Source organism: Artibeus jamaicensis, unplaced genomic scaffold (assembly GCF_021234435.1).
Source record: "Artibeus jamaicensis isolate MK-2021 breed Jamaican fruit bat unplaced genomic scaffold, CSHL_Jam_final scaffold_1019, whole genome shotgun sequence".
NCBI lineage: Eukaryota > Metazoa > Chordata > Mammalia > Chiroptera > Phyllostomidae > Artibeus > Artibeus jamaicensis.
This window is the reverse complement of record NW_026522025.1, coordinates 11,529,105-11,544,320: the sequence shown is the minus strand read 5'-3', so window position 1 is coordinate 11,544,320 and position 15,216 is coordinate 11,529,105. Positions and strand designations below refer to the sequence as shown.

The 15,216-nt window shown below is 48.4% G+C and overlaps 1 protein-coding gene across 1 annotated transcript in view; it reads left to right on the top strand.

Moving 5' to 3' along the window:
- Window positions 1-3,581: 3,581 nt before the first annotated feature.
- KANK4 (KN motif and ankyrin repeat domains 4) overlaps window positions 3,582-15,216 on the top strand; it is a 76,230-nt gene continuing 64,595 nt past the window's right edge. The window contains exon 1 of the mRNA XM_053655613.1: window positions 3,582-4,298. The gene's annotated coding sequence lies outside the window, so the exon portion shown is untranslated. The remainder of the gene's footprint in view (window positions 4,299-15,216) is intronic.

Below are 15,216 nucleotides of genomic sequence, written 5' to 3'. Positions count from 1 at the left end.
ACAGAGTTGCAATGTGATGGCGCATGTGGAAACTCTGTGCAAACTGTAAAGTGCTTCACAAATGCCAGGCTTTCCCATTCCCATGCTAATCATCTCCATGAAAGACCCCAGGCCACACCCTTGAGAGCATCATATGCAGCAGACCAAACCCAAATCTTAAGTGTTTCTTCTCCCCCAGGGCCACGTTGAGGCTTTTTACAGAGAGACACATCAAAGCCCCAACTGAGGATTTTTATAGTTCAGTGTTGTACAAGCTTCCTTCTTGAGAGATAAAGAGTCTGGAGGAAACGTGGGAAAGCTAATAATCTAAACTTCCTGCTCCCCAGCCCGCAGGCCCCACGCCTGCCTCTTTTATGAGGAAGCCTACAGGCTGCTCCTGACTGTTGTTTTCGTCAGTCACGGTCCCCGTGACCACTATTTCTCCCAGACACGTCCACTGAAAAAGATCCAGGGCACCTCATTGTCCCCGGCTCCCAAGAGCAATAAATCAGAGGACAGAGCTTATTAAACAGTAACCAGCCACAGAGATAGGAGGTTCCAAAAATGTAAAATCCTCCTGAAATTTACTCTGTAAGGCAAGAGACAGCCATGGAATAGACATTAATGCACCTACTATGCCAGATCTTTAACATGTTTTACATCACTTACAACTTACACCAACTATCCCCATTTTATGGATGAGTACACTGGAGCTTGGAAAGTTTTTAGCTGGCAGGCGGGCTGGCTGCATCCATAGGTGGATGGGCGAGTGGACGAGTGGATGGATGGAGAAGGTTCTGTCACGGTCAAGCAGCTTCTGGTCTTGCGTTTGACCAGAAGGCAGAGTTGTCACATGTTTCTGTATTGAGCTCCTCACAGGAAGGGCTGTGCCTGTCACTAGGCCAATGCAGAACAAGGCCGTGCTCTGGGAAAGCTGTTTCCTGCAGGGAAGAGGATAGAGGGGCTTTCAAATTTTACTTGCAGCTTTGGAGCCAGAAGAAGCTGTCTTGGCTCCACCATGCACTCTCTGTGTGAACACCTTTGTGCTCGGCTCCTCCATCTGAAAATCGGAGAGCAGCCCAATCCCACAGTGCCACGAGGTTTAAGTAATGTCACCGGACAGAAACACTTGTTAAATATTCATAACAATATTTGTGTTAAATATAAGTTAGGCTTCCCTTTTCTCTCCCCTGGGCAGTATGAAAATCATTGCAGAGGCGAGCTGAGAGTGGTGAGACCCTCCCCCGAAGGCGGAAAGTCCAGCCTGGCCCCGAGTTGCTCTGGAGCAGGCCTGGCTGTGCACCTCTGGAGTTGAGACTAAAATAGTTTCTGTTGGGGTAGCCAATACAAAAATGAATTTTTCCCTGTCATGGGAAAATCTCTCTTTTTTTGCCTGAGAGAGGAACAGGCAGAGAGAAGAGGTGGAGGGACAGAAAGGGGGAAGGTGAAAGGCCCAAAGGAAAAAGTCCTTAGATTGCTTCAGAATGGGAGCGTGTGTGTGTGTGTGTGTGTGTGTGTAAACAGTGTGGGTGTGTGGAGAGGAGAGTGTGTGTGGTATGTGGTGGGCTGTGTGTGAGCTGCTGTGTGTGTCTGTGGTAGAGGGTGTGAAGGGGGGAGGGGGGAGGGTGTGCAGATGTCGGTAGGTTCATGGGAAGGGAAGTGTGGGCTGTGAGGTGTGGAGTTGTGCTGAGTCGAGGCCCACGGGACGGGCCTCACTAAATGCACAAAATCCCATGTGTCTCAGCACCAGCACTGTTAATGAGCTCTCCTTCACTGGAAATTTATAAATACGTTTATTTTCCACTCATTCACTTATTTCTTTTTCCATTGCCAGCATGGACCTATGGTGAAAACACAAAAAATTAAAGTCCCCGAGGAACCCATGATCTTGTTGGAGAAAGTAACACACAGATAAGTTTAATAACAATAATGAGCAAGTTTGCTGCCTGCCAGGCGCTGCTCTAAGCACTTTCTGTGGATGGTTGGCTAACAGCTCACAGAAACCTTCCACGATAGATCCCACTGTGACTCCCACTCAATAGGTGAGGAAACTGAGACTTGGAGTAACTGCTCCAAAGTCACACAGCGTGTGGGTGGAGCTGGGATTCCAATGACATGCTCTTGAGTGTCACCTCACTTGAATGCCATCTGTTCCTGCTGACCTACAAGGGCCTGGCTTCTGTTCCTTATGAAGGACTGGCTGCCAGGGACCTGCTGCCCGAGTCCTAGCTCCTCCCCCGTGCCTCGCCCTACATCTCTACTCCGTCTCTACTTCCCATGTCACACCGAGACTAGGCAGAGAGGGGGACAGAGAGGAGGCCAGTGCAAACTTAGGGGCCCATCTTCCTCCCTGCCCACCAGCTTCCCCACCAGACATAGGGCAGGGATACTGGTCTTACAGTGTTCTTTACTCCAAATGCCTTCCTCCTGCTGGTCCTGGGAGGCGATGCCCAAGACAGCCACCACATTGGGGATGCTGGGCTTTGGACATGTGCAGGGGTTGGACTTCGGTCCTCTGGGTCATAATAACATTGCCATCCACAGAGCTTTTGCCAGGGACTGGAACAGGTTCAGGTGCTTTAGGTATGTTCTCTCTGTCAGTTTAATCCTCATGACATCTGTGTGAGGCAAGGACTATTAGCCCCACCTACAGGGTTCAGAGATGCCAAATGGCTGGTTCAAACAGTGGTGCTGGGAGGACAGGCTGTGCCCCATGCCAGCCTCCTGCTTGGTCTTTCCCTCTTTGCACCAGGTTCCAAGTAGAGTGCAAAGTTGGTCCTGACTCTGCACCGGCAGGTCAGGGAGTGCAAGCGGGTGGTTCTCCATTCCAGGCCACCTCTACCACTAAGCGTCAGTCTCGGGAGCAGGCTAAGGCTATTAACCTGCAAGACCAAAGAGCGTCCCTGGACTAGCTCACCCCAGGTACGCAACCAGAGGAAGACCTGCTGCCTCTCTGAACTTTGCCTTGGTCTGTCAATGCCCCTCACATGCCCTCGTGCCTGGGTCCTAGGGAGAGTGGCTAAGTGTTCAGACTGAACAAGCACATTCATTCAAGCTTCCATAAGCCACCAGAGCCCAGAGCATGGAGATCCCTTTTGATAGTAGGTAACATGAACAGAGAAGAATTCCTCCCCCTGTGGTTGTTCCTTAAATCACCTGGGTGTCTTGAGGGGATTAGCAGAGGCAACAGTGGGGCAGGAGGACGCAGTGTGACCACTGTAGAAATGCCAGTGCCAGCGGTGGTGGGGCCAGCAGTGTGTGTGACAGGGACAGAGGAGGACAGGACACAGGTCACGTGGCAGCAGACGGGACCCCTGGCTCACACGGGAATCTTTCTGGGGCGCTCCCAGAGAGAGGCGGAATTTTGGTTTGGGGAGCAGTTCGAAGGGGGCAGGGGTTAGGCACTAGTGAGGGCTGGCGTGAGAGTGTGCTCACCGGAAGTTATCCCTGCAGCAGTCACAGCTGCATTTACACAGGCCCCCAAAGGCCTCCTTGCTGCCTCCGGGCAGTGCAGGTTTCAGAATTTCAGTACGAATGCTAGCCGTTGTCTTTTCTAAAAGGAATAATTCAACAAATAGCCCTGGCTGCAAGGGGGAAGGGACATTCCTCGGCTGAGTTTTGTACCACTCCTGGCTGTTCAGGAGAGCAGGGAAAGTCATCTGAGTCAACTCAGGCTGGCCAGCGACCTATGACCTGTGGCCCAGCACAAAAAGGGAGCCAGGCCAATCAGATTCCCATCTCGGGAATTTGAACCAAGAAATGCTGAGACATGTAGGCAGTTAGCAGCGGGGCTGGAGGCCACTGGAATGCACTGAAAGGTTGTCTGCAGCAGAGTCAAAGCTTCAAGGGCTGTGCGAGCAAAGAACTGGTTAGCAGAACCTGTGTGGAGAGAAGTGAGACTCTGGACCTTCCTGGACATGTTGAGAAAGGCGGGGACAGGGTGGAAACCATGTGGCCCCTGGCACACAGAAGCGCCCAGAGCACCTCCAGTCTCTGCTCCAGCCCCGAATGCACCTCACTTCCTTCCTCCTGAGGTGTTGAGAACGAAGGGCTCTCTGCTCCCCGAAATCAGAAAACCAGAGCCTCTGATGGAACAGGCGACCTCCCTGCAGGACAGCGGGGAGGTGTGGGGTCGCAGGAGCCCCCATCTGCAGTGCACGGTGGCTCTGCAGGTTACAACAAGGACAGCGAAAGACTGGGTGAGCAAGGTGGAAAGTCTGGATGTGCCGATCGGCTGCCTCTAAACCACGTTTGAGACAACACAAGAGAAAGTTGACTTTGAAGGCATCACACATCTGAGCTGTGCCTCAGGAAGGCAGGTAAAACTGAGGCCTGGTTCCCAGGCCCAGGGGCTGGACTGCCTCTCTGACTGTGGGAACCTGAGAGGGACACGTAGGCTCTTCTGAGTCTCAGTTCCCACCTCTTTGAAATGGCAATAGAGCTTCCTCCCTCGGGTTGTTGCGGATGTTGTTGGGGATTGTGGGGTGGGTGCGGAGCGGATGCCTGGAAAGCAAGATGAGTCTCAGGTAAACCCCTCTTTTATAGCAACTGAAATTATGTGTATAAACTCCTCCATGGGGGCCAAGAAGGGCACAAGGTTGAGGAACCTCTCTGTAGAATTTTCTGCCTGCAGTGACCAGCACAGACCTGTCTGGTGACAGGAGCGCACCCCTTCTCTTTGTCACCTGCAGGGATGATACAGGGTGCAGCCAGGGGGGGGCCCCAAAAAAAGATTTGGAATGGTGTCCAGAATTCAAAGTGTATAGGAATATTGGAGAGACATATTAAGATGTCCTCACCGCCTCCCCCCAGGGGGAAGAAACGAATGGAGCCAGGCCATTGAGAGCTGTTTTGCATAGCAACAGTTTTGCAGCTAACCTCTGGAATGATTATTTAACATATCTATAACCTTTAACTGGTTTCATGGATATGTTAAATAGCTGTGGCCAAGATGGAACTAGGGTCTGCGCTCCTGAATGAGAAGGTAATGGATTGGGACTCAGGAGGATGTAACTAGGGGCTGCTCTCCTGAGTGAGAAAGGCTTGGACTCAGGATGGAATGAGGGGCTGCGCTCCTGAGTGAGAAGGCCTGGGTGGGAGCTTGGAAAAGATTGGCTCCAGGACATGAGGGGATAACTGCCCAGGTGAAAGGGAAAACCACGCAGCTTTGCCAGAATGGAGATCCCTGCAGCCAGGTGAAGAGGACAGCCACATGCTTTTGGTGGAGTGCGGACTCCTGCAGCTTTGGTAGAAGAGGCCCACGCGGCTTTGGGGTGCCCCCTTTGGCCGCGTGGCCTGAAAAAGCAGGAGAGACTTTGACTGGAACTGGGTGCAGAGGACTCTTGCCAGTGGACCATGAGAGGGTACCACAGTACTTTGGATTAACTCGAGATCCTGCACAGTGACACAGCTGACGGTGCCAGCAGCCTGCAATACAGACGTGTGCTCTTTTCCTGATTTATGGTACCCGGAGTTGGGACAGTGGGAGAAGGGAGCGCTGTGTGGGTGTAGGTGTATACCCTAAAGGACTTTGATATTTTAGTGGTGGCATTAGGCCTGAATAGCATTAAATAAACATTTTGTTTCCTTTTCACAAATCTCTGGCATTAAGAGATGTCTTTCCAATTGGCGGCGGACAGAAGGGCCCAGTAGATTTCAGTATTTTGTTTTGGGAGGGGCCCCTGTTGTATAGCAGTTTTGGGCATTCCTAGGTGGGCCAAATATTGTACTGCCCCTCCCTCGGACCTCTTGTTCGGTAACAGGGACTCTGGGGAAAAAGGCTTTCTGAGTCACCCTGGCCACAGACAGGCCTGACTTGGCCAGACTTATTAATAGGAGCATGTCTGTTTCTGCCTGAAAATAGCCGTAGAAAGTTATTTCTAATGAGCTTCCAGGTGGGTGGTCAGATAGCTTTTTATTGTCTTCCTCTCAGGAGAACTTAAGAAGTCTCATATGTTCTGTTTCATTTATAGCAAAGCAGTCATAACAGGAAGATCCATTGCTCTGTGTCACTTCCTGAGTCAAGGATGCCGGGGCTGTCTGAGGGGTCTCACAGTCCAGCGCCACCCCACTCACCTCCCACTACCCCCCTTTACAGTGTCTTTGGCAGAGGGTCATGTGCCAAGCGCAGGGGCCTCCTGGCTTCATTGGGCAGGGTGGGGGTGGGGTGCCTGCCTGGGGGAGGGTCACTGGACTTGGGAGGCAAGAACCTCGACCTAAAACAAAACCCTCACCGCCTGCCTAATGGGCTTTTGCCTCTGTTTTGAATATTTTAACAGGGTCCCTGCCTACAGTAAGGACCTTGTAACAAAAAGTCCCTTTCTCAGCCTCCAATCCCGCATGCAGCCCGCCCCCACCATTCCTTTCCCTGCCTTGTATTTACTCATTCCAGTCCCAAACCGCATTTAGCCATTTCACCCTCTGTAACTCTTCATGCAGCGGGAACAGTCCAGATCCTCACAGAAGCCTCTCGTCATCTTTTGTCTTGACCAAAGTCTTCGCTGCCTCTGTAGCCCTCAGCTCAAAGTTGTTCACCCTCTCGGGCCCATCCCCACATCTCTGAAATAGACAGGGCTGGCTTGTCCTGGCTTTCTGCTGTCACTTGCATACCACTGTTGGCCCCCACTCATATCTTCCTTTGAGTCTCATGTCATCCAACTACTCACCTCAGCACTGAAACTGTCCAATGTTTGTTCACTGAATCAGTCATGGCCTCGCTCTTGCTCTTCCCCTCCAGCTCACATCCTGCATCACCCTAAGAGATTTCAATGTCCAGGAAGGCAACTGATTGGGCTGTTACTTCTTCGATCTCCTTAACTCCAAGGGACTTCACCCCTACTCTACTCTAACCACCACTCCCAGACCCCAGCCTGGACCTTGTCATGATCCAGGCCCGGGTCATCTAGATCCGCTGACTTTATGGTTACATTCCCCCATCCTTTGAGCCTTCTCATAACCTCATACCTGTGACGCCTGCATATTGGCTTCCAAGAGACTCCAGCTATTTGGTCTTTTCATTCTCTTGCGTCTATCAGTCCTCCTGGCTGAAGGTCCAGGCCCGGTAGGTGATCGTATGAATTGCACTCACACCGGTGCCGCCATCTCCCTTGCGCTGCTATCCTGCTGTGCCTTCCTCCGCTAACAAAGTCCACTTCTTTCCCAGTCTCAGTGGAGACCATTCAAGCCCAGCTCTTCCACCTGCACCCTGTGCCCCTCCTGCTGACTCCTCCATTGTAACCTCTCTTCTCTGCTTGAACTCTCTCACTCGTTTATTTTCCTCTTGTTCCATAATCTGTCCAGTCTACTCCATCGGACTAGAACCCTCCTGAGCCCTCTTCTGTCACCCTCCGATTTGACCCCTCCCCCCACTACAGTCTCTTCATGTGTCATGTCATTCCCTTCTTCACATCCTACACAGTCCTCAAACCTCTGCGTTCTGGCCTCTCTCCTGACCACTCCATGCACTGCTCTCCCTAAGTCGTTGTTCTAGGTACTTTCACTGTGGAAATAAATGTAAACTTACCCCAAAATTTAGTGGCATAAAATAACCATGTTATTATGGTCATACATTCTGAATGCCAGGAACTTCGGCTGGTCACATAGCAAACAGCTTGTCTCTGCTCTTGGATGTCTGTGGACCAGAGGCCTGAACATGGCCTTTCTACCTGGCTGGGCTTCCTCACAGCATGGCAGCCACAGGGTGGTCTGGCTTCTTCCATGGCTTGCTCTAGTATTTCAGGAAACAAGGTGGAAAAGGCATTGCCTTTTATGACTTAGAAGTGAGTATGACTTTTATAGATTCAGAAGTCCTACAATAATTCATTAGTCAAAGTGATCACAAGCTCACCCAGAATCAAGGACAAATAGTATAGACCCCACTTCTCAATGGGATGGTGGTGAGGTCACATTGTAGAAGAGCATGTGAGATGGGAAAATATTTTTGCAGTCATCTTTGAAAAATGCAATCTGCCACAGTCTTCAGATAATCCGGTTACTGAATCCAACAGATGTTGTATTTGACAAATTTGACAAAAGAGAAGATAAAGAATTAGAGAGGTTATTTCCCAAGGTTAAAGAGCTATCATCTATTTATTCTTTCATGTGTTAATCATACATGTATTGAGTACAACTGTTACCGAACAACAAGAGGTCCGAGGGAGGGGCAATACAATATCTGGCCCACCTAGGGATGCCTAAAACTGCTATACAACAGGGGCCCCTCCCAAAAACAAAATACTAATATCTACTGGGCCCTTCTGTCCGCCGCCAATTGGAAAGACATCTCTTAATGCCAGAGATTTGTGAAAAGGAAACAAAATGTTTATTTAATGCTATTCAGGCCTAATGCCACCACTAAAATATCAAAGTCCTTTAGGGTATACACCTACACCCACACAGCGCTCCCTTCTCCCACTGTCCCAACTCCGGGTACTGTAAATCAGGAAAAGAGCACACGTCCGTTTTTCTAGGCTGCTGGTACCGTCAGCTGTGTCACTGTGCAGGATCTCGAGTTAATCCAAAGTACCGTGGTACCCTCTCATGGTCCACTGGCAAGAGTCCTTTGTACCCAGTTCCAGTCAAAGTCTCTCTTGCTTTTTTCAGGCCCCGCGGCCAAAGGGGGCACCCCAAAGCCGCGTGGGCCTCTTCTACCAAAGCTGCAGGAGTCTGCACTCCACCAAAAGCATGTGGCTGTCTTCTTCACCTGGCTGCAGGGATCTCCATTCTGGCAAAGCTGCGTGGTTTTTCCCTTTCACCTGGGAAAGAGGGAGTCCGCACCCTGCCAAAACCACGTGGCTCCCTCTTTCACCTCACCAAGAGGGGGTCCTCACTCTGCTGAAACCGCGTGGCTCTCTCTCCATCTGGCCAAGCGGGGACCCTTCATGTCTCGGAGCCAGTCTTTTCCAAGCTCCCACACAGCGGCACTCTCCCTCAGGGGCGCAGCCCCTCATTACCTCCTCAGTCCAAGCCCTTCTCACTCAGGAGAGCAGCTCCTAGTTTCCATCCTGAGTCCCCTGCTACTCCCTTCTCACTCAGGTGTGCAGCTCCTAGTTACATCTTCCTGAGTCCCAGTCCACTACCTTCTCCTTCGGCCCCAAACTTGGGCAGTGCTATTTAACATATCTATGAAACCAGTTAAAGGTTATAGATATGTTAAATAATCATTCCAGAGGTTAGCTGCAAAACTGTTGCTATGCAAAACAGCTCTCAATGGCCTGGCTCCATTCGTTTCTTCCCCCTGGGGGGTGGTGAGGACATCTTATATGTTTCTCCAATATTTCTATACACTTTGAATTCTGGACACCTTTCTAAATCTTTTTTTGGGGGCCCCCCTGGCTGCACCCTGTATCACAACTAAGTTCTAGAAACTGGAATGATAAAGCTTGTAAGACATGGTCCCTGGTCCCTTTCATGGGAGAGATAGGCAAGTAAGCAGATTACAATATGGCGTGATGAATGCTATAATTACGGGGAACACTGGGTACAACAGGAGCAATGAATCCACCCTGGGACAGGAGGGGTGAGGGTGGGGCTGTACCAGTTACCTGTTGCTTTGTAACAGGTTACTCTACATGTTAACTACTTCGAGCACAAACGCAGTAACTCACAGTTTCTGTGGGTCGGAAATCTGGGTCCCGCTGAGCTGGCACCTCTGGCTCAAGACCGTATAAGGCTGCATCCCACGTGTCCTCCAGGACTGCAGTCATCTCAACGCTTAACTCGAGGCGTTTTCGCCCCGAAGCTCTTGGCCGTTGGCAGACCTCCGGTTTTCACTGGTGGTTGGCCACACACACAAGTTTCCTGCCCTGTGGGCCTCTCCGTGGGGCTAATCACAACAAGGCCCCTTTGCATGCTCGGAGCGAGGGGTCTGAGACAGAGAGGGTAGGAGTAAGGGAAGAAGAGAGGGGGCCCAAGATGGAAGCAGCCAGCGTCTTTTTGTAGCCTAATCTCATGAGTGACATCCCATAGCTTCTGTCACATTTTGTTTGTTAGAAGTAAAGCACTAGGTGCAGCCCACACTCCAAGGAAGAGCGTTTAATGGGGCACAAACACCAGGAAGAGGGGGTTCACGGGGGCCATGTCAGAGACTTCCTGTCATAGAAGTCAGGTGAAACCTGAACTAGAGTCAGGAGTTAGCGAGGTGAAGAGTTATGTGAAACTGTCCTGGGCAGAGAATGAACATGTGAAATAACCTGGAAGTGGGAGAAAGAGCCCAAGGCAGCAGGAACTGCAGGTTCGGGGCGGTCAGCATGGACGCTGCCACTTAACGTGAGAAGCAGAGTGCAAGCTGCTGCTGAGACCTCTTCGACTACTAATTCTGTCGTCCAGCGAATCATCTGTGCCTCCCAGCTTAATGTCAAGCTCTTTGTTTAATACACTACTGTCCTACACTTTTGTACTACAAAGTGTATTGTTTAATACACTTTGTCTAGTACACTCTATAACTTAACCAAGTTATAAGTAGTTAATGAACATTGAATATTTCACATGTACAACAAAGCTTCATAATACAAAAAAGATAAAGAAATTGAACTTACAATCTCTTTTCTCTGCAAAATCTCACAACACTCAGAAGGATTTTCCAGTAGAGCATATTTATAAGTCATCACAATAATGAAAAGTATGGCTAGAATTTCCAGTTGTCAGTGGGTGGAAATGACTTAACACTTTTGGAATGAATTAAATTTTAAAATAAAAGTTTACATTAAAGTATAATACAAGCATTGCACAAATAAAGTACAATCATTGACTTTTCACAAAATAACAGTCTTGTAAATATCACCCAGGTTAAAAAACAGAACACTGTCGTCTGTCCCCCGAGTCTCCTCCATGTCACCTCTTAGTCACTCTCTTCTTTCCAAGGAGAAGCTCAGTCCTGATTTCTCTCACACCAGAGTAGTTTTTTCTGTGTTTGAATGCTACTGAATAGAATAACACAGTCTATGTTGTGAAATTCACCCATGTCATTTCACGTAGCAATGGTCTGTTCATCTTCACAGCTGTATAGTTTTACATTATATGATAAACAACAGTTTACTTGTTCATTCTACGCTGGACTTAAATTTCAATTGTTTCCAGTTTGGGGAAATTGTGAATAGTACTGATGTAACAATTCATAATTATGCCCTGTGGTACATACGTGCACATTTTTATTGAGAGTTGCTGGGTCATGAGTGATTATATACGTAGCCAACTTTAGTAGATACAGACAGCTTTCTAAGATGGTGTACCAACTTACACTCCAGGATCAATGTTTACAGGTTCCATGTGTTCTGCACTCTTACCAACACTTTGTGTTACTAAGAGGTGTTGTGGGAGTGGACACTGGGAACTCCTACCTTAGTCTGGGGGTTAAGAGTCGATCGGAGAGATTTCTCACAGAAGTGATGTTTAAGCTTCAACTCTTGGGATGAGTATTAATTATCCAAACAAAGAATCGGAGGGAGGGAAACTCCAGGCAGAATACACAGCATGTGCAGACGACTCCAGGCAGGCAAGAGCCCAGTGTGCCGGACGAACTAAGAGGAGTCTTGTGTGGCTATAGGAGCAAGGATGCACGAGGAGACTGGGGAGAGCTAGAACTGTAAGCCTTCTTAAAAGAATCAGGTTTTATCGGAGCACTATGATGCTTTTGAGAAATTTTAGGCAGGAGAGTGGTATGATCATATTTGTGTTTGGGTTTTTTTTTTGAAGATTACTAAGGCTGCCTTATAATTCACAGTGGAATACGATGTAGGCTCCGAAATGCCACAGTGGGCCCTGGCTGGTATGGCTCAGTGGGTGGAATGTCGGCCTGTGGACTGAAGTGCCGGTCAGGGCACATGCCTGGGTTGCAGTGCAGGCCAGATCCCCACTTGGGGGCATGTGAGAGGCAACCGATCCATGTACTTCTTGCACATTGATGTTTCCCTATATTCCCCACCCTTCCAAATAAATAAATAAATAAATAAACAAATAAAATATTTAAAAAAAATGCCACAGTGGTCCCAAGACCAGAGATATTCCATTGTCTAGGGCATCAAGAAAGCTTTCATGCAGGAGGTACAATTGTGCAGCAGAATCACTCGGACAGGCGCATAGAGTGGGGGGAGGCAGAAAAGAAAGAGTACAGATATAGACCACAGTCTGAGCTCAGTCACAAAGCTAGATCAGCATGGGGCATGTTTTGGAGAATAGTAAACAGTGCAGTCTGGCTGGAGGGTAATAGGAGATAAATCTGGGAGGATGGGTTGTGGATGCGAAGGGCCCAGAAGGCACATATGAATACATATATGTATAGCTGATCCTCATAATGCGTTGATTCTGTGTTTGCAAATTCACCTGCTAGCTTTTCTTTGTAGCCAAATCAATACTCACAGCACTTTTGCAGTCACTCACAGGCATGTGCAGAGCAGTGAAATTTTTGAGTTGCCTGACATGCACAGTCCCAGCTGAGGCTGAGCAGGGTGACCCTCAGCCTTCTTGTTTCTGCTCTCATGCTGTGAACACGGGTCCTTTTTGCAGTCTTTTTAGCAGTACCATTTTGTATATTTTGTACTTTTGGTGGGTTATTTCACTGTTTAAAATAGCACTAAAGCATAGTGCTAAAGTGATACCTGGTGCTCCTAAGTACAAGAAAACTGTGGTGTGCCTCGTGGGAAACTAAGTGAGTGAGACCACATTTGCTCAGGTGTGAGTTATAGCACCTTTGGCCATTACTGCAATGTTAATAAATCAACAATATATATTAAAAATACAAAGTGTGTATATATATATATATATATATATATATATATATAGTCTTTAAACAAAAACATAAAACAGGGGCTCTGGCTGGTGTAGCTCAGTGGATTGAGTGCTGGCCTGTAAACCAAAGGGTCACTGGTTCTATTCCCAGTCAGGGCACATGCCTGAATTGTGGGCCAGGTCCCCAGTAAGAGGCACATGAGATGCAACCACACACTGATGTTTCTCTCCCTCTCTCTCTCCCACCCTTGCCCTCTGTCTAAAAATAAATGAATAAAATCTTTGATGAAGTATTTCCCTAATTACTAATAAGGAAGAACATTTCTTCATGTTTCTTCATCTGTGAAATGCCTATTGTTTAAAAAAAGAAAAAAAACATAAAACAGGGTTATATATTCATCAACTGATGAAAAAGTGCCCAGAAGCTTATAGGAACCTAACCCTGCATTTCTCCTGGGAACCATGGTTCAATATTAGCAATTTCAGTATTTGCAGCCACTTTATAGAACTACCGTGAATAATGAGAATCAAATGTATTTATGCACACATTTCCTCCCCTGAGAGCAGGTTGTTAAACATTACCCACATACCCTTGGCTGAGGCAGACCCTGCAGGAGCTCACCACACTGTGGGGGTGTCAACTAACCACACTGCTTACAGCCGAGCTACCGCTATGAGAAATATCTGAGTGACGTGTCTCCATGCTGGCCACAATTTCCAGACCCTCAGTTCGAAAGGGCTCAGTCTTTGGAGTAACCATACCCAAGTGTGAATCCCACCTCCCCCACCTACTAGTTGTGACTCCTCAGACAAGTGACACTGTACCTCATTATCCTTGGCAGGAGAATAACAATTTCAGTTTTACTGTGAGTCCTGATGAGAAGATGTGTGTAAAATGCTCGATTCCATGCCTGGCACATACAGGGTGCCTGGTGAGTTCTTGTTAATCCTCCTATTCCCCATCAAAGGGTTGGAGAAAGGAGGCACTCCGTGCTTCGCCTGCAGCTGGGTGGTCCTCTGATTGCAGAGCTTCAGGCTATAGCAGTGTCCTGCCCAGTCCTCCTAAATCAGCTTTTCAGAATCACTCTGTCTGAAAGGCCCAAGCTGGCTCTGCAATGGACATGCTCAAACCTGAGATTCTAGAACACCTGCGACCTGCAAAAGGTCCCCTATTTCTACAACCACACAAGAAATTAACTTTCTGGTTTAATTCTTGCTGACTTTCCTGTTATGACAGGAAAAACAGGCAGTGCTCTATCTAGCTGATGTCTCTGTGTTTGTGTTTTCTGGTTTATTTTGGGGGGAGGGTGGGGAGGCTAGGAGCAGGTGTATTTGCTTCATCCATTCTTCTTCCTATTTGATGATTCTCTACTCTGGGACTCAGAAGCCTGGGCTGCCCCACTTCCACCCTTGCTTCCTCTGACTCAGCTTTATCCTCAAGTCACAGCTTCATCTCTGAGTCATCAGACTGAGCTTTCGAGGACAGCAGCCTGGCGCTCCAGCTCCATCTTCTCAGCCACACCATGCCTAACTTGGCTTGCAACACCCTGAAAGCAATAAACGGCATCCTAATGAGACCAGAGAATGCAGAGGGGAGGCTTCAGGACCAGGAGTCAGCAGGCCTGAGTTTCAGTTCTAGCTCTGATTAGCTTGTGTGACCTTGAGCTAGTCATTGGAACCTCTGGAACTGGGGTTTCCTCTTCCAGAAAACGGAAATAGCCATCATGTTGTGTCTATTCCACAGCGGTGTTAGGAGGCCCACATGAAACAGTGTCAAGTAGCCCAAACTCTGGGGCACAAACCCCTGCTCCATGAACTGGATCTGTTCATAAACTCATTTCATCTGGTTTGAACAATGTTGACCTGGTTATCAAGAACTTAGCACTTTTAAGTGAGTTATCAACAAATTCGGAGACTCCATTTTTATATCTGAATTTGTGGCTTCTTTTAAAAATGGGAAGATCCGAACTTAGTAACTCCTTGTCTCAAATGTCAAAAATTGACTAGAACTGAGTAGCTGCAGCCCCTTCACCTGGGCAGGAGCCTGGAGCTGCCCAGAAAGTCACTGCAGTCCAGGTTGCTCCCCATTATTCCCAGTGGTTCCCCCGATATTCCCAGACACGACTGGGGCCAAGTCTCTGTTTCCATTGGTTATGGCTCTGGAGCTATTGATTTGCTTCTAGAAAAGTCCTAGTGGCAGCAAAATCTTTACTGTAACCACGTTTCCATCAGAATGGGAAAATGAAAATCCCAGAAGTGTCCCTTGCCCCAAATTATCACCCCCCTTCAGGGTGTCAGTGGCAAAAATGAAACCCCTGATAAGTGGTGATGGCTGGAGACTTGATCTGAGTGGGGAACGCACAAGACAGTGTACAGATGGTGTGTTGTAAAATAGTGTGCCTGGAACCTGTACAGTTTCTTAACCAGTGTCACCCCCCATAAATTCAATAAGAAGGAAAAACAAAACAAACAAAAAGAAACCGTCTGGTTAACTTTTACCCTGTGCCAACGGGC